General features: G+C 34.7%; 1 non-coding gene and 1 pseudogene across 1 annotated transcript; one reads left to right on the top strand and one right to left on the bottom strand.

Moving 5' to 3' along the window:
- Positions 1–240: 240 nt before the first annotated feature.
- Positions 241–22,339, bottom strand: part of LOC141679460 (uncharacterized) — a 196,804-nt pseudogene continuing 174,705 nt past the window's right edge.
- Positions 6,750–6,856, top strand: LOC141681067 (small nucleolar RNA R71). The gene has a single exon (XR_012558509.1). It is a non-coding gene; the product is annotated as a small nucleolar RNA R71 (small nucleolar RNA).

The following is a 22,339-nucleotide window of genomic DNA, read 5'->3' as shown; positions in this document are numbered from 1 at the left end:
CTCTCTCTACCTGTCGCCACAGAAGCTGTAACCACAGAGAAATTAGGTAACTCTGTCGCCACATAAGCTGTAACCATAGAGAAATTACTCTAAGGCAACTCTGTCGCCATAGAGTTGTCACCACAGAAGCTGTAACCACAGAGAAATTGCTCTAAGGTAACTCTATCGCCACAGAAGCTCTAACCACAGATAAATTAGGTAACTCAGTCGCCACAGAAGCTGTAACCACAGAGGAATTGTTCAAGGCAACTCTATCGCCATAGAGTTATCGCCACAGAGCTGTCGCCACAGAGGAAGCACATGGGAAAGCTTGTCGCCACAGAGCTGTCGCCATAGATGAGTTATTCACAGAATTGCATGCAGTAAAATTAATGAATTGTGTGGACAATAATTGGCCACCTGTCCATTGAATTTTGAAAGACTACAAAGCAGCAATTGAATGTAATTCATTCAGTTAGTTATCTTCTTCAGCAAACACAGAAAGTTATGAGAGCTCTATTAAAGCTTCACATTTATTATCCTGGTAAACATATTGTTATGCTGCTGAATTTATTATAGCTAATCAATACTTTGATTAGATTGTAGCAACCTCAAGGTTTATATTAATAAAACAATATATTAATCGAATTGTTTTGTGTTGTTTTTGATTCCGTACTTTTAATAAAGAACTTGAAATGAATCGAAAAAGATTGTAGGTATTGTATTCAACCCCCCCTTCTACGATACTTTGGGACTAACAATAGACTCTTCCATGCAACTTTAGAGCATTTAATAGTTTTTGAAATCTACTAAAAATATCAGTAAGAGCCTCACTATCTTCACAATGAAAGTGCTCATATTGCTGAATTAGCAGTTGCATCTTATTCTCCCTTACTTGCTCAATACCATCACAAATAATCTGGATAGTGTCCCAAACTTCCTTGGCTATTTTGCAGTTAATGATATTATCAAACATATCACCATCAACTCCATTGAACAATATATTCATGGCCTTCTTGTCTTTCCTGACTTGCTCAATATCAGGGTCTGACCATTCATGCCTTGGTTTCGGAACAGATTGTTCATTGCCAGTTGCAGCTCTCATTGGTACATGAGGACCTCTCTCTATGCAATCCACATAGGCCTCATCTTGGGAAAGAAGATGTAGGCGCATCTTCACCTTCCAGTGGTGATAATTATATGTCCAGAAAAGGAATCTTAACTCCAACATCCTTCTTGTTCATCTTGCTGTTTGTTGTGATCTTTACACTCTTTGTACTTCAAGAGCTTGCTCTGATACCAATTGTTATTCCCTAACAATACAACAAGAATTACAGAAGGGGGGTTGAATGTAATTCTGGCTTCTTTTTCAAGATTTTAAAATTGTTCTTACTTGATAATATATATATGTGTTTGATTTGCAGAGTGCAGAATAAATGATTTGTATGAATCAAAACATAAAGTAATAAAACACCAGTTTTCAAAACTTATGGGTGGATTTGAAAGTATCCACCATATATATATATATCGAGTGAGAACCCTGTGAAGCTCGAATGGTTCACAGCTGCTTACAAGTATGAACAACTAAACTTACATAGAAATGCTACAGAATATAGCTTGAAAATGTTTCTCTGAAAATGTGTGTGCTTAGTTTGATAGTTGTTCTACTTGCTATACTTGGTTTATATATCACTAAGTTTGCATGACAATAAGACAAGATAATAAAAAAAACATATCTAGTCTAACTCCATGCTACTTCACTACTCTATTCCAACATATTTGAATATCTTCATAATAGCATGGAAATGGTAATGCTTCTTTGTTCTCAAATCCCTGCTAAACAGGCTGCCACATTCGTTTTACAAACACTCGACGCATGTGACTGTGTTGTCACTATCAACAGATATTTGAATTTGATCATCCGTCGAGTACATGCTTGTCATCCGTCGGGTGGCATTGTTGATCATTCGCCGGGTAGCTTTGCTGATCATCCGTCGGGTAGCTATTTGTCACTTGACTCCATTTCACTTATGCAGAATTACAAGACATCCCATATTTATAATTAATCAACCTATTCTGCATATTTACTAGTAGTCAACATGACTCATATTCTCCTACAGAATCTACACAAAGTTGTTTGCAGAAATGTGCTACAATACTTATTATTACATAAGCTACTCACTCGATGGATGTCAAATCATCATCCGTCGGGACTATATTGAATCATCCGTCGAGACTTTATTTGATCATCCGTTGAGTGCTACAAAATTCACTAAGTTAAATCTACTAAGGTGTTTTGATTAATTTTATCATCAAGTTCACAACATATTCCTAACAATTTTGTTATTTTCATATGCTTGAAGTCGAAACTCGTTGAGTTCATTCAATTGAAGCATCCTCTTCTTTCCAGCTGCATCCAAGTCCAGATTCAACTTCTTCAAAGCCCAATACGCTTTATGCTTTAGCTCCACCGACAAATGACACCCCTTACCATAATTCAACTGAAACGACGATATTCCCAATGGAGTCTTGTATGTTGTTCTATACGCCCAAACAACTTCATCAAGTTTCAAAGACCAATATTTTCTCGATGGACACACAACCTTCTCTAAAATGCGCTTGATCTCTCTGTTAGATACCCCAGCTTGACCATTCGTCTGAGGATGACAAGCCGTACCAATGCGATGATTCACATTATACCTTTGCATCATAGTAGCGAACTTGCAATTGCAGCAATGCGACCCCTCATAACTGATTATGAATCTTGGAGTTCCAAATCTTGTGAATATCTGCTTGTGAAGAAAATTAAGTACTACCTGCGCATCGTTCGTTGGAAAAGCCTTAACTTCAACCCATTTCGAGACATAATCGACCGCCAACAAGATATACTGATTGTTACAAGATGAGACAAATAGCCCCATAAAGTCAATTCCCCAAACATCGAAGACTTCAACCTCGAGAAGCACATTAAGAGGCATGTCATCCCTTTTGGACATATTACCCATACGTTGGCATCGATCACACTTCAAAACAAACCAATGAACATCTTTAAATAAAGTTGGCCAAAAGAAACCTGCTTGAAGAATACCAGCTGCTGTCTTTTCTCCACCATAATGTCCTCCATAAGCCGTTGAGTGGCAATCTCGTAAGATCCCCCTCCCCGTTTCACTGTACGGAATACATCTCTTGATGATTTGGTCAACTCCTTGCCTAAACAGATATGGCTCATCCCACATGTACCACTTCACCTCATGAAGAAACTTCTTTCTTTGAGCGTAGGACAAGTCGGGAGGCATGATATTACTCACAAGGTAGTTCACAATGTCTGCAAACCACGGTTCTTCCTCTTGCACTCCAAACAGCTGCTCATCGGGAAAAGACTCATTTAATAATGTCTTATCCAAAAAAGTTGCACTTGGATCCTCTAAACGAGAGAGATGATCAGTGACTTGATTCTCAGTACATGTTATGTCCTTGAGATCTAACTCAAATTCCTGAAGCAGAAGAACCCATCTAATCAATCTAGGCTTCGAGTCCTTCTTCGAGATGAGATATCAAATTGCAGCGTGATCAGTGAAAACTGTCACCTTCATCCCAAGTAGATAAGATCGAAACTTCTCAAAACCATAGACAATAGCCAAAAGTTCTTTCTCAGTAGTGGTGTAGTTCAATTGAGCACCATTAAGAGTCTTACTAGCATAGTAGACTACATGAAATATGTTGTTCTCTCTTTGCCTAAGAACTGCTCCAACTGCATAATTACTTGCATCGAACATCATTTCAAATGGTTCGGACCAATCAGGTGCAGTTATGACAGGTGCCGTAATCAAACTCTTCTTCAGTGTCTCAAAAGCAGCGAGACACTCGTCATCAACCTTGAAAGGAACATCTTTCTCTAGAAATTTGTACAACGGCTTCGAGATCTTAGAGAAGTCCTTGATGGAATGCCTATAGAAACCCGCATGACCAAGAAAATTATGAATTCCCTTAAAATAAATTGGTGGAGGAAGTTTCTCGATAACCTCCACCTTGGCTTTGTCCACCTCAAGACCCCTACTAGAAATCTTGTGACTAAGAATGATGCATTAGCGCACCATAAAATGACATTTCACCCAATTGAGAACCAATTGGTCTCAACGCACCTTTTCAGTACTAACCCAAGATTGTGCAAGCATTCATCATAAGAAGTTCCAAAGACCGAGAAATCGTCCATGAATACTTCTACATTATTACCAATCATATCAGAGAAGATAACCATCATACATCTCTGAAAAGTGGTTGGTGCTCAACATAGCCTAAAAGAAACTCTCCGGAATGCAAAAGTACCAAAAGGACATGTGAATGTAGTCTTCTCTTGATCTTCTGGAGTGATGCAAATCTGATTATATCCCGAATAGCCATCCAGAACACAATAGTAATCATGCCCAGCCAATTTATCAAGCATCTGATCAATGAAAGGAAGAGGGAAGTGATCCTTCATTGTAGCTTTGTTAATCTTCCTATAATCCATGCAAACTCTCCACCCCGTGACTGTTCATGTAGGAATAAGCTCATTCTTCTCATTAGCTACCACAGTGATACCACCCTTGTTTGGCACACACTGAACTGGGCTCACCCATGAACTGTCAGAAATAGGATAGATGATCCCTGCATCTAGCCACTTGAGGATTTCCTTCTTCACGACCTCTTTCATGATCAGATTTAGCCTTCTCTGTTGCTCAACAGTAGGCTTGCTACCCTCCTCTAGCAGAATTTTATGCATGCAATAAGAAGGGCTGATTCCCTTGATATATTCGATTGTCCAACCAATTGCCGATTTGAATTCTCTAAGAATTCTCAAAAGCTTCTCCTCGTCACTACCTGAAAGGTCAGATGCAATAATAACAGGAAAAGTAGATGCATCACATAAAAATACATACCTCAAATGTTCAGGTAAAGGCTTAAGCTCAAGAGTAGGGGCTTCCTCAATAGATGGCTTGAGGCGCTTTGGAGAACTTTTCAGCTCCTCCAACCCAAAAGATTCAAAAGGCATTTCCATCTTTCACTTTCAGGGAGAAGCATTCAAATATTGCAAGTGCTCTTCACCTTCATCATCTTCACTATCGGAATTCCCCAACAAGGCTTTTTCTAAGGCATCGGATCTTAGCAATCGATCGAGTTCAGAATTGACCACATAATCGACCATCTCCACCTTAAAACACTCCTCATTTTCTGTAGGGAATTTTATGGCATCCAATACATTAAAAGTTACATCCTGATCCATCACTCGCATGGTGAGCTCACCTTTCTGCACATCTATCAAGGTTCGGACAGTAGCCAAAAAAGGTCTTCCCAAAATTATGGGAATCTTCTTATCCTCCTCGAAATCAAGAATTACAAAATCAGCAGGGAAGATGAGTTTATCCACCTTGACCAGGACATCCTCCATAATACCTCACAGATATGTAATAGAACGGTCAGCCAACTACAAAGTCATATAAGTAGGCTTTGGATCAGGAAAGTCCAACTTCTTGAAGATTGACAAGGGCATAGATTGATGCTAGCTCCCAAGTCACATAAATATTTTTCAAATGACACCTTTCCAATGATGTATGGAATAGTGAAGCTTCCAGGATCTTTAAGCTTTGGAGGCAACTTCTATTGCAGCACAACACTGCATTTCTTCGTGAGAGCAACTGTCTCTAAGACATCAAGATTCACCATCCTAGAGAGAATACCTTTAATAAACTTCACATAACTAGGCATTTGTTCAAGAGCTTCAGTGAAAGGTATGTTGATATGAAGTTTCTTGAACACCTCCAGAATCTTCTCAAACTGCTTATCCAGCTTTTTCTTTTGCAGCCTCTTAGGAAAGGGAGGTGGAGGATAGATATGTTTCTCCCCTGTATTACCCTCAAGAGGAGTGTGCTCAACAGTAGTCTTCCTTGGTACCACTTATGCTTCCTTCTGCACTTCTTCTTCTTCAGCCTCTACTTCAGATTCTAGAGTCTTACCTTTATCGGGATTTGCAACCTTACCAGACATCAATGTAATTGCTTTAATATGCTCCTTAGCTTCTTTCTTGCCTGTACTTCAGTATCGCTTGGAAGCGTTCCAGGTTGACGATTCAGTAATGCATCCGCAATCTGCCCAATTTGATTCTCCAAGGTCTTGATAGAAACAGCTTGGCTTTTGCACATGAGCCTCAACTCCTCCAATTCAGATTTTTCATTAGCTTACGACAACTGCTGAAGTTGAAGTTGTTTCCTAGGGGCATATTGCGGTTGTTGAAAACCAGGAGGGTTATACTGCTTTGCTGTGTATGGCTGATAAGATTGTTGCACCACATTCTGATTGTTGCTCCAGCTGAAATTGGGATGGGATGATAAGTGGTTGGAGCTTGTTGCTGTGATCTCTGAAAGTTGCTCACAAATTGAGCTGATTCGCTAGAAATAGCACACTGCTCAGTTTCATGTGCCCCTGCACAAAGCTCACAAACACTAGTGATTTGATTGATTCCATAATTAGCCAAAGAATCCACTTTCATCGTCAAAGCTTGAAGTTGAGCAGCTATAGCAGTAGCTGTATCCACTTCCAGAATTCCTGCTACTTTGCCTTGCAACATTCATTGTGTAGGATTTTGGTATTCATTAGCTTCCATTAGCTCAATCAACTCATAAGCTTCATTATAGCTTTTGGCCCATAATGCTCCACCAAATGCTGCATCGAGCATAGGTCTAGATTGTGCGCCTAAACCATTGTAGAAACAGTTTATAATCATCCAATCAGGCATGCCATGGTGTGGGCACTTCCTTAGGATCTCCTTATATCGATCCTAAGCCTCACACAGAGATTCTCCAGTTTGTTGTGCAAACTGAGTAAGAGCATTCCTTATTACAGTAGTCTTCGCCAGAGGAAAGAATTTAGTGAGAAACTTTTGAGCAAGATCCTCCCATGTGGTGATAGACCCTAGTGGTAGAGAATGTAACCAACACTTTTCTTTATCCCTCAGAGAGAATGGGAAGAGTCGCAGCTTGATCGCATATTCAGTCACCCCATTGAACTTGAAAGTGTCGCAGATCTCGATGAAATATATGATGTGCATGTTGGGGTCTTCTATAAGAGAACCCCCAAACTGAACTGAGTTATGTATCATCTGAATCGTGCTCGACTTGATCTCAAAAGTGTTAGCCGCGATGGATGGTCTGATGATGCTCGACTGAATATCATTGATCTTAGGCTGAGAATAGTCCATCAAAGTCTTAGGAATTTCTGCTTGATCTCCCATCACTACTAAAGCTTGTTCTTGGACTTTATCTTCTTCTTCTACTTTCTCTTCATCCTCAAAAACTTCCCTTCGAATCACTACAGCTTCCTCCTCGGCTTGATCCAGATTTCTCTTACGAGCCCGCGAACGCGTATGCATACACTCTCGCTAGATTACCTGAAACACGACAAGGAAAAGATTAGGTAAGTAACAATGTCTAAGTCAATGAACTTTAACGATCACTGATGACAAACACATAAAATAAAAGTTAATACCGAGTCCCCGGAAGCGGCGCCAAAAACTTGTTAGTCGCTAAGCATGCGCTAATAATTCATGCAATTATACGGGATCACAAGTAATATAGAATTATTTCTAGTTCATTCCCACAGAGACTAGTTTAGGTTAACTTTATAATTTATGCACTTATGCAACAATGATATGGCTATTATTTAATGCTAAGAAGAATAACAAATTGGGTTGATTATACTACGACTAACTATTGAGAATTATACTGGAGAACATTAAATAAGATATTAAAGAGAACAAAATAATATATGACACAAACATGGGATTCTAACTTCATTAAGTTCTTCATTTAATAGTCTTTTCGTTTTTAACCTTAGCATGTAATGGTGATGACACTAATCAGACAACACGAAACTGTTAAACGCCAACTTTTGTTGCACGAATAACATACTGCCAGACATCCACAAAAGAGATAGAAGATGAACAGACACCAATTATATTGAGACCCTATATGTCTATAGAATTTGACAACATAATGGCTTAATGCACAAGTTATCTATCATGATTACATAGGGCAAGTAAGATGGTTAAAATTACCTACGAATCATGCATAATAATAATACATGAACATATGCCAGCATGGCAAGTTCTAAATCCTTAAATTCACTTTCGCTTCATTAAAGATTAACTCGCTATCTTATAAGTTCGCGACGCTCATAAGACGAATAAGCACAACCAATACTAGGTTATCATACAATCACCACACACTAAGGTATCGAAACAAATTAACTAAGGAAATCCATAAATAAATCCGCTAAAACCCCATGATAATGATTAGCCCATAATCGGACTCATCATACACGTGGGTTCCGATAAAAGCATGGTATAATAAACGTAGTCTTTATACTGAATAAATAATAAACCAAGTACGAAACAAGAGTATAAGTTCACGAATAAGAAAACTAGCATCCAAAGTTACAACTTAGAACAAAGAATTACAAGTATAAACTAGGTCTTCTTCGCCTTTGTTGAATTGTGCTAAAACGGTATTCATACGCCTTCTCCTTGTGCTCTGGTACGTCCCTCTTTGAAAAAAGACCTTTATTTAAGTATATATTGCATCCCATGCGTAGTAGAAGTCCTCCAATTAGTAGCCCCCCATAATAGAATCAGGATTTGAATTTCCCGACCCAGTGCGGGCGCGCGCTTGATCAACGCGGGCGCGCTGTGTTTTTGTACTTTGGGCGCGGCCGCGCGCTATGACAGAGCGGGAACGCCGACCTTCTGGAGAAAATTACATTTTCCTCTTTTCTTGCTGCAATGAGTTGGTCTTCATGAGCTATATTCCTTGGACACCATCCTAACACCATATTAGCATCAAATCAATGCTAATTCACCTGAATTCTGGATTAATGCCTGAAATGCAAAAACACTAGAAAAGACATTAAAACACCAACAACTTGAGTACAATAACACCAATTTAAAGCTTAATGGAGCGTTATAAAGTGTCATAATGCCACTCAACAGACACTACTTATATGGAGAAAGATGTGAGATTTATACGGATCATAAGAGTTTGAAGTATATATTCACGTAAAAGGAACTCGACATGAGACATAGAAGGTGGTTGGAGTTGATCAAGGACTACGACTCTACGATTAACTATCACCCATGTAAAGCAAATGTATTAGCAGACGCATTAAGCTGAAAGGAGAGATTGAACGTGTTGAAAGTACCCGAGGAGTTATATAAGGAATTTCATAAATTGGAACTGGAGATCAGAGTTTGCAAGCCCAATGAAGCAAATATGTATAGTATGACTTTTCAACCAGAATTATTAGAGAAAATAAAGAAGTGTCAAGAAGAAGTAATGGATTGGGATGTCAATCAATTGGTAGGAGAAGAGTTATGTACGCAAAAGGATGATCAAGGTATTCAAAGATTTTCTTCCAGAATTTGTATTCCACCAGTGTCAGAGTTGAAAAATGAAATTCTACAGGAAGCTCACAATTCAAAGTATTCAATCCATCCAGGGAGTAAGAAGATGTACAGAGATTTAAAGGAAAATTATTGGTGTCCAGATATGAAGAGAGAAATTGTGTAATGGTTTAGCAAATGTTATACGTGTCAGAGGGTCAAGGCAGAGCACCAAAGACCAAGTGGACTATTACAACCATTGAAGATTCCAGAATGGAAATGGGAGCACGTTGCTATGGACTTTATAGTTGGTTTACCAAGGACAAAAGCGAAACACGATGCCATCTGGGTTATAGTGGACGAGCTTACTAAATTAGCTCATTTTCTACCTATTAGTGAAAGATTTTCATTGGACAAGTTGGTTCACATGTATCTGAAAGAGTTAGTAGTTCGTCATGGAGTCCCCACATCTATTGTATCTGATCGAGATCCACGATTCAATTCGGTTTTGGAGAAGTTTTCAGGAATGTTTGGGAACTATATGAGTATAGCTTATCATCCACGGACCGATGGGCAAAGTAAAAAAAATGATTCAGACAATTGAGGACATGTTACGTGTTTGTGCTATTGACTTTAAAGGAAGTTGGGATGAGCATTTAACCTTAGTGGAATTTACTTACAACAACAGTTATCATGCCAGTATCGGAACGCCACCCTAAGAAGCTATTTATAGACATAAGTGTCAATCACCAGTGTATTGGGATGGAGTAGGAGAACGCAAGATATTTGGACCTGAGTTGTTACAACAAACAAAATAAGTTGTTAAAGTTATCCAGAAAAGATTAATTGCAGCACAGGATCGTCAGAGAAAATATTCAGACCAATCAAGAAAGGATATGGAATTTGAAGATGGAGATTTAGTCTTGTTGAAAGTGTCGCCATGGAAGGGATTAACTAGATTTGGAAAGAAAGGAAAGCTGAGTCCTAGTTACGTTGGAATTTTTGAAATTTTGAAACGTGTCGGCAAGCTAGCCTATGAATTAGCATTACCCCCACATATGGAGCACATTCATACTGTATTTCACGCATCGATACTTAAGAAGTATAATCCAGATTCCAGGCATGTAATTGAGTACGAGCCAAGAGGACTTCAGGCATATTTGTCATATGTAGAGAGTTTGATAGAGATCCTAGAAGAAAGAAAGAAGGTGTAAGGAAATAAAGTTATAAAGTTAGTAAGAGTATTGTAGAGAAACCCAAGAGTTGAAGAATCAACTTGGGAGCTAGAAAGTGATATGCGAGAAAAGTACCCTCATTTGTTTACTTGGGAGATTCCGAGGACATAATCCTTTTAAGGGGGGAAGGATGTAATATTTGGGATTTATCGTGTAATTATTTTTACCAATAAATAAATATTTTATATTTATTATATGAATTTTTGGTGAATTATCTATTAAGTGGTATATGTGTTTGGATGTTTAAATATGATAAAATTTGAGTATTTTAATTTTTATATGTCCAAAATAAAGTGTAGATAATTGTGATATTTTTCTAATAATTTTTATGTTGTTATGTGATTTTATAAAGGATTTATGGATTTAATAAATTATTTTTCCGAGTAATTTTAAACTATTTTGTATAATCAGGAACCAATCGGCTTCAATCGTTTGTACATTTTTACAACCCGGAAGTCTCGGAAAAACTCTTTAACCTAATTTGAATAGTCCGAGCATTTTCCATGTTTTGACTTTTTCAATCCGGAGTACGGTATTACCCGAGCGGGTCCGACGCAAAATTTTAGATACAATATTCGTTTCAGTAAACCGATAAAACCCCTATTTTTGAGAAATGGGATATTTTGATTAAACTATTATATTATCTTCTCGTAATTCGTGTAACCAAAGCGCTGAGACCAATTCCATATTTACAAAAAGCTTAGTTTTGATAATTATCCCAAAATTGGTACCGAATTAGATCTGTTTTATCAAATTAAGTATTATATTTTATATCCGATATGATCTAACGAGGTACCAATATTCCGTAATTATAAATAGCCCTTACCGTATTTTATTTTGTAAAAATAATCATTTGCAAACAGTAAAATATATAAATTTTCAGAGAAACCTAAATTCATAGTGTTCTTGAGAATCAAACCTATATTTGAAGGTCTTATCGATATCGGATTTTGGAATTCAAGTAACCAAAACGAAGGTATTGGAGAGTACTATCAAGTTCTATAACCCATATACTTGTAGAATCAATAGGTATTTTTCAATAATTTTATTTAAATTCAAATTATTTTGGGATTAATTATGAGTTTTTGATTTTGATGTTGTTTGTATGATTTGATGGTTGCATGTTGTAGATAATTTGATTCTGATCATTTTGGTATATCATATGTTGAATTTGGAGTTCAATATCATGTTCAAAAGTGGGTTTAATTTTCGAATTGCAAAATTAGGGTTTATAACTCGTATGAATGTTTTCAATTGAAAATTAGGGCTTTTTGATCTAGGGTTTATTAGGTTGATTGGTTGGTATCAATATGTAGAGCTTGAAAAGAGGAATCGATTGGTGGTGGTCTCATGAACAAACGATACAGGAGTTGGGCTGACCGAGCAAAGAAGATCTCGCCGGCCGACGAGATTTCTTCAAGTTTTTCCGTCCAACTTTGGGGTTATCTATTATAAGTGATTGCATGAATAGATTTCTGGTATTGAGTAGAGTATATCTGGAGGAGATGGTGGTCGGAGGGTACAAAAGTCTCCAACTCCGGCGAACCCGTTGTTTTCCGGCGAACTAAACTGCAAAATTGCAGTTCAGTCCCTGAACTATTGAATGTGATGAAGTTTGGTCCCTGAGGTATCCAGAAGTTGCAAATTTTGGATTCCTGTTTTAAAATTATTTAAAAATCATATTTTCTTTTTATTTTAATTCAGAAATTCGATTTTAATTACTAAAAATTCTAAAAATCATTATTTTAATTCCAAAAAATTATTTTTAATTCAAAAATAAATCTGAATTATTTAATTAATTAATTTTAGTTAATAATTAATTATTCAATTGGTCAATTAATTTAAATATTAATTGATTTAATTAGTTATTAATTAATATTATTTGATTATTTAATTAGATTTAATTATTTCTTTTGATTTAAAAATATTAAAAAATAGTTTTGAGCTTTAGAATATTATTTTAAATTGTTTTCAAGGCTCGATAATTATTATAAAATGATTTTAAAGTCAGATTCGGGTATTCAAACCCTGTTAATTATTTATAAAATGATACATCGATCCGTTTTAATTCTGAAAAATGTATAAAAATTCGTATAAATACCTGGAAAATCATTTTAACCCCGAATCTTCTTTGAAAAATTATTTTTATCGAATATCTTATATGTTATGTGCTATATGTTATCCGTTTGATGTACGATATGCTTATCTGTGCATTGTTTAACTTTTTTTATGGTAACTTTCAATCCGTAAATCGGATTTGGGTGAAACGAAGGGTAGATAGAAGCTTGTAACGAATACAATAAAGTGAGAGTGAGTATTAATAGATACTTGTGATGTCTAGCAGAGGAAGCGAGGCATAGAAAGGGGTAGCAGATAGTCAGTGATTAGGAGTCGGTGAACGAAAGCAAGAGAAGTGTTAGTGAATTGAGATAAGGCAAGTGTTTTGAACCTTCTTAAGATATGTTGTAAGTAATTGAATAGTTCTATTTTATATTGCAAGTGCTTTGAAGTATTTAACCCTAAACCTTGATTCCAGTTATTGATTTTGAGCTATAAGCCTTATTTTTTGTAAACCATCGATTGATGAATACAAGATACAAACCACAGATATACGATACTACTCCACAAATACATATAAACTATACATTGATCACTGAACCATAATTGTTTAACATACAAACCTTCATACCTTATACATCAGAAGATTAATTCTTATAACCACGAGACCTTGATTATTCTGTTATCTGATTCAGTTACCGGCTGATAGCCAATCCTTGTACTTACCCTGTAATACCTTTTGGTGATTACAAATCATCTTATGCTTGAAGTCAAATGTTGTTTATAATTATGTTTATTGATTTATATTGTTTATTCTATTATTGTTATATAATTGGATTAATTTATAAATGTGGACAAGATTCGTGGTCGTGTTAGGGCAATTTGTGCCTTGGATCCAGTATATAGAACAGAGCTGTGTGACTTGCTCGGAGTTAATGCGTGACTGATCAGTAGCCTAACCTTGATTTTAAAATAAAGATTGAATATCCAATTCTAATTATTGCTTAACAAGAAACTTGATACCCTAAATCATTTCATTTAATCATTGTTTAATATCAGAATTGTCACTGTGACTTTCTAAGCTAGTTAGCTCACTATTGCGAATCTGTTTATGTTCTTTTCCAGTTAAGAAGGAGCATGTTGGTAAGGAGGATCCCCAATCAAGTGTGTGAGCTAGGATTCCAGGTTGAGACGGAATAAGCTAGCTGAAGACTTTTGGTTTAGTTCAAGTTTGAAAGTTTGTAAGAATGTTTTATTTTCAGATGTAACTTAAACTAGATGGGTTTTGGTACGTTTGTAATATAAGTGTGGTTGTGGCTTGTGTACATACTTTAACCTGTTATGATCCGTGGAATATGGTACGTAGGGTCACTGCATATTATTATTTTCATAAGCATGTTTATATATATTGTGTGTGTGTTGTGAACCCCAAACTTCTGACCTGGGTTTGGAGGGCGTCACATTTCCAACTTTTATCTACTGATGCTTTGGTTACCAAGCAAGTATCAGGACCATCAGTATTTGCATAAAGTTTGGCTTCAGAAATGTTTCCATGTCTGTAGGCTTTGAAAACAATCTTCTTTTTGATCTTATGAACTACTTCAAAGTGAGTGTCATAGAACACAACATAGAAACCTCTATCAGTAATTTGACTGATGCTCAACAGATTGTGCTTTAGTCGATCTACCAGAGCTAAGTTAGAGATGATAACATTTCCAATGATTATATTGACATATCCCAGTGTTTTTCCTACATTCCCATCACCATAGGAAACCATTGGGCCAGTGTTCTCCTCATATTCTAATAACATGGATTTAGTTCCAGTCATATGTGATGAACAATAACTGTCCAAGACAAGCACATTCTTCTTGTTTCCCTGTAATCAGAAATATAGAAATCAGTTAGAATTTATAAGAACCCACACTTGTTGGGTCATTTTTGATATCTTATGTATTTTTGCATTAGAAGACTTCTTGTCAGGATTTAATCCATCATGAATTATTCCATCAGGATTTATCTTGACAACTTTAACTCTATAAGATGTATGCATATTCAGTTTAGCATTTCTATTTAAAACATCAATTTTATTGAATTTTGGCAAAGACTCATAATTGTTGTGATACAAATTATGATAATCTTTATAGGTGTAAATAGAATGCCAACTGCTATCACAATGAGAACAAGGGTTCTGGGGTTTGTAAAGTACTGATCTACCACTAATATCAGACTCATGAATCTTAGAAATTTTCTTTTTAGGCTTCCTACAATCAATAGCAATATGATTAGTATTACTATAGTTAAAACAAGCTTTCCTAGGAGCATCATGAATGTACTTATAGTTGCTTGCCTTATTTATCCCTTGTTTTCCATTTCTACCTCTCTTAATCCTAGATTTAGGAGTCCTAGAAGTTAACTCACAGATTTCTTGTCTAACTGGCTTTTAGAAAGAAGTCCTATATTTTTTCTTTTCTTTTCTTGCATTTTAGGCTCTACTTTCCTTATATTAGAGTCTCTAGGTTCAGTTTTCTTGTAATATTCGGGATATGACGTATAATTATTTTTGTCAGTAAATAAATATTATGTGATTATTATATAATTATTTGGTGAATTATTTGTTAATTGGTATATGTGTTTGGGTGTTTATATGTGATAAAATTTGAGAATTTCAATTTCTATATGTTCAAAATAAAGTGTAGATAATTTTGATATTTTTCTATTAATTTATATGTTATTATATGATTTTATAAAGGATTTATGGATTTAATAAATCATTTTTCAGATTTATTAATTTTTTTTGAATAATCGAGAATCGTCTAACTTCAACCTTTTTTACGTTTTTACAACCCGAAAATCTCGGGAAAACTCCTTTCTAACCTAATTTGATTATTCCGATCATTTTCCGTGTTTTGACTTTTTTGATCTGGAGTACGGTTTTACCTGTGCGGTTCCCAGCGCAGATTTTACGATACAATTTTTATTTCGGTAAATCGATAAAACCCGTATTTTCGAGAAACGGGATATTTTGATTAAACTATTATATTATTTTCTCGTAATTCGTGTAACCAAAGCGTTGAGACCAAGACTATATTTATAAAAAGCCTGGTTCTGATAATAATCCTAAAACCGGTACCAAATTGGATCAATTTTATTAATACCTAATGATTAAGTATTATATTTTTATATCCGATATGATCCAACTGGGTACCAATATTCCGTAAATATAAATAGACAATACAGTATCTTATTTTGTACATACAATCATAAAAAAACAGTAAAATTAAATAATTTCCAGAGAAAAACCCTAGAATTCGTCGTGTTCTTCATAATCAAATGAGGATTCGAAGGCGTTATCGAACTCCGATTTGGGCGTGCAAGTAGTCGAATCGAAGCTCTTGACGAGTACAATAAATTTCTACAATCTATACCACTGCAGAAGCATCAAATAATTTTCTATTTATTTTATTAAATTCGAATTTAATTGGTTTAAATTATGACTTTTTGATTTTGATATTATTTATGTGTTTTGATGATTGCATGTTGTTGATCATTGAATTCTGGTAAATTTGGTATATTATATGTTGAATTTTGAGTTCCAAATCATAGAGAAATTGAAGTTTGATTCTCTGAACTATAGAATTAGGGTTGAATGTTCTTGACTGTTCTTGATTGAAATTTAGGTTTTCATTTCTGTTAAACCTGGGTTAATTCTGAGGTTACCAGCGTTTTGGGCTTGATTAGAGGATTCGATTTATCTGATTACATATGTTTCTAAATTATGTTCAAGGCTCGATAATTATTATTAAATGATTTTAAAGTGGGATTCGGGTATTCGAACCTTGTTATTCATTTCTAAGAGGATTCTTTTACCCGTTTAAATTCCGAAAAAATGTTCAAAAATTCGTATTAAATGCTAGAAACATCATTTTCACCCCTCTTTGAAAAATTGTTCTTATCGAATACCTTGCGTGTTATGTGCTACCTACTTGATGTGTTATATGCCTATGTGTTCATTGTTTGACGACTTTAGTCATAACTTTCAATCCGTAAATCGTATTTGGGTGAAACGAAGGGTAAATAAAAGCTTATGACGTCTATGTGACGATTGGAATAATATGTGATTGAGTATTGATAGATACTTGTGATGACTAGTAGAGAACCGAGGCATAGAAAAAGAAAGCAAGTGATCAGTAAATATAACTGAGGTGTAGAAAAAGAAAGTAAGTGATCAGTGAGTAGAAATGAGGCATAGAAAAAGAAGACAAGTGGTTGTTGAGTAGAATCGTTAGACGACTGCAAGTGAAGTTGGAAATTATTTGTGATAAGGAAAATGTTCTTAAACCTTCTTGATATATATTACAAGTATACCCTGATGTTCATGTTTTATATTACAAATAATTTAAATATACCTGAGTTATATCCGATGTTAGCATGTGATAGTTGATTTTTTTAACCCTAAACCCTGATCATATCATTTGATATTTGAGTTGTAAGACTTATTCATTGTGAACCATTGATTGTCAAATACCAAGATACTAAACAACACAAATACGATACTACCCCACAAATACATATACACCATATACCAAATACTGAAACAGAATTGCTCGAACATACAGAAAGTTATATACCCTACAATACCTTGTAACATCAAAGATCTACACATTGTATAACCGTTGAACCATTGTTCATCTAATACTTGATTCTTTTACAGGATTGAAGCCATTCTTCATATATACCTTGATATACCCTAATATTACTCATAAATTACATTATGCTCTGAAATAAATGTCTTATTAATTTTAATTATAATTCTGTTTTATTGAATTACAATGTTTATCATATTGAATTATTTTAGAATTGGATAGTTTTCTTTATGTGAACCAGATTCGTGGTCAGACCAGATTCATGGTCGTATTAGGCCAATGTGTTTCTTGGATCCAGTTTATAGAACAGAGTTGTGTGCCTTGCTCGGGGTTAGTGCGTGACTAATCCGCAACCTAAACTTGATTTTAAAATTTAAAATGAATATCCAATTCTAATGATTGTTTGATAAGAAACTTGATTCCTCTGAATCATTTCAATTGATCGTTGTTTAACCTTAGTTATTACTATTATGACTTGCTGAGCTAGTTAGCTCACTCCTGCATATCTTTTTATGTGATTCTATAGTTAAAAAGAAAATTGTTGGTAGCGAGGATTCCCAGTCCAGTGTGCGAGCTAGGATTTCAGGTTGAGTTGGATCGAGCTAGCAGGAGCTTTATATTGTAGTTTTGAGTTATGCAAGTTTGTAAGAATAATTTCATTATCAGTTGTAAGTTAAACTAGTTGAGATTTGGTACGATGTAATAAAAGTTAAGGTTGTGGTTTGTTTTCATACTTTAACCTATTGCGATCCGTGGTTGTGTAAGAAAGGGTCAGTGCATATAATATTTTATATACAGGTTTATATATTGTGTGTGTGTTGTGAACCCCAAACTTCCGACCCGGGTTTGAGGGCGTCACATGTTTGGTGTCAGAGCTACAGGTTATAAGTCACTGAAACAAGCCTAGATTATTGGGATTGGGTAGAGGGTTAAGATTAGGAATAAGAAATAGAATAATAGGACGTCGAGAGGTTGAGTGCGACTGTATAATAGGTTGTTGGCATGGGTCGTGTCGTGATTCAAAATTCTTATATTGAGGTGTTGATTTTTAAATTGGAGCGATGGCTGATCTTACTATCCCTATACCATCTGATCATTTGGAGCCTTCTGTTCATGGACCATCACTGTTAGTCGCGAATCACGTGCTAATAATTCACGCAAGTATACGTGATCACAAGTAATATAGAATTATGTTAGATATATTTGAGATGTCATATCTAATATGATTCATGTTTAGTTTTCAGATCTTAACAAACATGACATATCAGGACTTACTGAAATCAGGACTTACTGAAAGTCAGAACTTAATATCAGAACTTAAGGTCATATCAGAACTTAAGTGCCGGAAGACTTTCAAATAAGGAAGGAAGCTGATTTACAGTAGAAGATCGAGACTAAAATAAAAGAAGATATGCATGTAAAGAATTATAAGACTGGAAGACTTGTAGAAGATATCTGATTGATATATTTTAGGAGACAAAATTATATTCCATATCAATTAGAAGTTATCTTGTAACTGTGTACTATATAAACACAGACTTAGGGTTTGCACTATATGTGTTATCTTTATCGAGAAGATTATACATTGTAACCTAGCAGCTCTTAGTGATATTTGTTCATCACTGAGAGAGAACAACAGTTCTTATTGTAACAGAGTTTATTCAATATACTTGATCTTTGTTACATACTTGTGTTAAATCAATTTGATTGTATAAACACTGTATTCAACCCCCTTCTACAGTGTTGTGTGACCTCACAATTGGTATCAGAGCTTATTTGTTAACACACATACAGTAAAGATCCAAACAATCATGTCTGAAGAAGCACAAACTCCAACCAAGCCCACCAAATCTGAAGAAACTCAAAAGACTCAAACCCAGAGTCGATATGAGACTATTAGGGTTCCCATACTGAGACCTTTTGAGTATTCCAGATGGAAAGTGAAGATGGCTATATTTCTGGAAGCTACAGATCTAGAATACCTTGACAGAATTAATGAAGGACAACATAAGCCTACCAAGCTCTCTGTTGTAGTTGCTGATCAACCAACAAAGACCATACCAAAGGAGAAAAGTGAGTACACAGCTGAAGACATCTCATCTATTGCCAAGGATGCAAGGGTAAGGCATTTACTGTATAGTGCTATTGATAATGTCATGTCAAACAGGGTAATTAATTGCAAAACTGCAAAGGAGATATGGGATGCTTTGGAGATAAGATGCCAGGGAACTGATGCAATCAAGAAGAATAGGAGGACTATACTCACTCAAGAGTATGAGCACTTTGACTCAAAAGCTGATGAGTCTTTAACTGACTTATATGACAGGTTTGTCAAACTCTTGAATGATCTGTCACTGGTGAACAAGGAATATGATCTTGAAGATTCAAATCTAAAATTCCTTTTAGCTCTTCCTGAAAATTGGGAGTTGAAGTCTACTACCATAAGAGACAACTATGACCTTACTGAAACTACTCTTGATGAAATTTATGGTATGCTCAAGAGTTATGAACTTGAGATGGATCAAAGGAGCAAGATGTAACGACCGAGGAATTACGCTTGTATTATATTATAATAATAATAATTATGAGTATTATTATGTGATTGAATGTGTTAAGTCGTTGAACCCTAACTGCTATGTGTTATGTGTTGGTTGTTTTGATCCAAACGTGTTTTGGATATTTATTGAGCGTTCTATCGTCAGTTATATATATTATATCAAAACCTGTACAGCTCAAAACTATGTTTTAAAAGCCCGTATTTCAAACAAAATCATTGGCCCTATTTTGCCAAAAATGCCCTATACCGTATCGCTATTCTGAACCCCTAGACGTTTTACAAATTGACCTTTTTCGCGAAAAACGACTTTTCCGGACCCCTTCGGGTACCAAAAACCCCACAAAAATCACATTTTTATTTTTATAGGATTATGAAATTATCATATATCATTTTTCTTTGTATTTTTGTATTTTTCACAATTTTTGGGAATTTTTAGTATTTATTTTGTATTTATTGGATATTTAAAAATTCATTATTAATACCCTAAAAAATTATAAAAATTGGGGCCAAATATTTTTATTAGGAGTGTAATTAGACCCTTAATTTTACTTAGGGGTATTATTTTCATAAATATAAATACCTGAATTACTATTAATTAAATCAGTTAATTATACTTAAAAATCAGAAAATAAAAAGAAAATCAGAAAAGGGAATTAGGGTTAGGGTTTGTGAAGAACAGAGCAGGAGGATCAAAGGCGATTTTGATTGTGATTCCGGAGTCCAAATCGAGCGTGTGAGTATTCGTTTTGAAGCTTATGATCTGTAGTTTTCAATTATGTGATTCTTTTTAACGTTTGATTGATCGAATTGAAAGTTGTTATTTTCGGGTTTTAATCACGAATTCGGGTTTGATTTTCTGTGTGTTGTTTGATGTTTTGGTTGTTAGAGTCGTTTAGATCGTTGATTTTGGAGTCGATTGACACCAGTTTCGTCAAATTTGGTTAACGTTTGGAGGAACTCGGTTTTCCGATGAAGTTCATCGGAGAACTTCGACTTGTGGTCGGAGATGGCGGAGGGGGGATTATCTGATGGTGGTGACGCTGTGGGGCGACGGCTGAAACTCTAGGGAATCGAACGGAGTCAAAAAGGAGGAGAAACGATGATCAGGAGGCTCGTTTTTCGCCTCGCCGGAACCCGTCGCCGTCGCCGGATTCTGGGACGGTGACGGCTGTTCTTCGTGACCCGATAACCCGAGGTCGACCCGGTTTGCAACCCGGAAACGACCCGGGTTTGATCCCCAAAACCTGAAACCAATTCCCTGAATTGTGTTTTTGATTTATTAATTATTTATTTATATTTTAGTAAATCAAAATCAGATTTTAAAAATTCTAATAATTAATTAAAAATTAGTTCTAAATTCTGAAAAATAGTATTATTAATTTCTAAATTATTTTATTAATTTATAAATTCGAATTTAATTATTTAATTAATTATTTAATTATTTATCTAATTATTTATTAGTTATCTAATTAATTAATAATTAGGTAATTAATTAATAATTAGGTAATTAATTAATAAATAAGGATTAAAAATAATTAAATAATATGATTAATAATTCAATAATTAGTTATTATTACGAGTAATAATTCGATAATGAGAATTATTATTCGAGCGATAGTTATTCGAATAATATTGTAGTGATTATTTATATCGTATAATTAAATACCGATAATTAATTGATTAACGAATTGTATAAGTTTCAGTAATAATGTAATAAGTTCGATAATTATATGAGGATTGCGAGTAGCTCGTATTTATACGAGTAATTAATCGTTAAGTTAGATTATAATTCGAGCACATAGTAGATATTCGATAAATAGCGTATCCGTTAATAAAATCGATTGATTATTTGTAAATAATCGATCTAATCGAATAAATATCGATAAGTTATAAATATTATAATAAATTGTGATTAATCCTGATAATTAGAGATTTATTATTTTAGATTATTAAATAAGCAATTATTAATTATTTATTAGTTATTTATTTATTCAATATTTAAAAAGTGATTAATTATTTCGATAATTAATCACATAATTTTTAATAAATCATAACTTCTTCATTTTAACTCCAAAAATTATAAAAAAATTATTTTTGACTTTGATTTTTCTTAAATAATTATTTAAAAAATTATTTTAGGATTTAAAAGGTTGTAATAATTATCTATATTGAATAATAAATTGAATTATCAGTGTTTAATTCATAACAATTCAACCGTTAGTCCGATTTAAGTGAAACGAAGACCCCTAGACTCAGAAAAATGAGACGAATCCAATAAAAATAGTTGTAAGTTATAATTTATTCTGAAAAAGAGTGGTTTGGTGATAACTGATAGTTCGTAGGTCCTAGTAGGGATATAATTGAGCCGAATAAATCCCGAAAAATTATAATAAAATCAGATAAGACTAGTAATGCAGGTATAAGCCTAGAATTGATTCTAAAAATAATTATAAATCTA

This window comes from Apium graveolens, chromosome 8 (genome assembly GCF_009905375.1).
Source record: "Apium graveolens cultivar Ventura chromosome 8, ASM990537v1, whole genome shotgun sequence".
NCBI classification, from domain to species: Eukaryota; Viridiplantae; Streptophyta; class Magnoliopsida; order Apiales; family Apiaceae; genus Apium; species Apium graveolens.
Note: the sequence above shows the minus strand (reverse complement) of the source record. Positions and strands in the feature narration are given on the sequence as shown.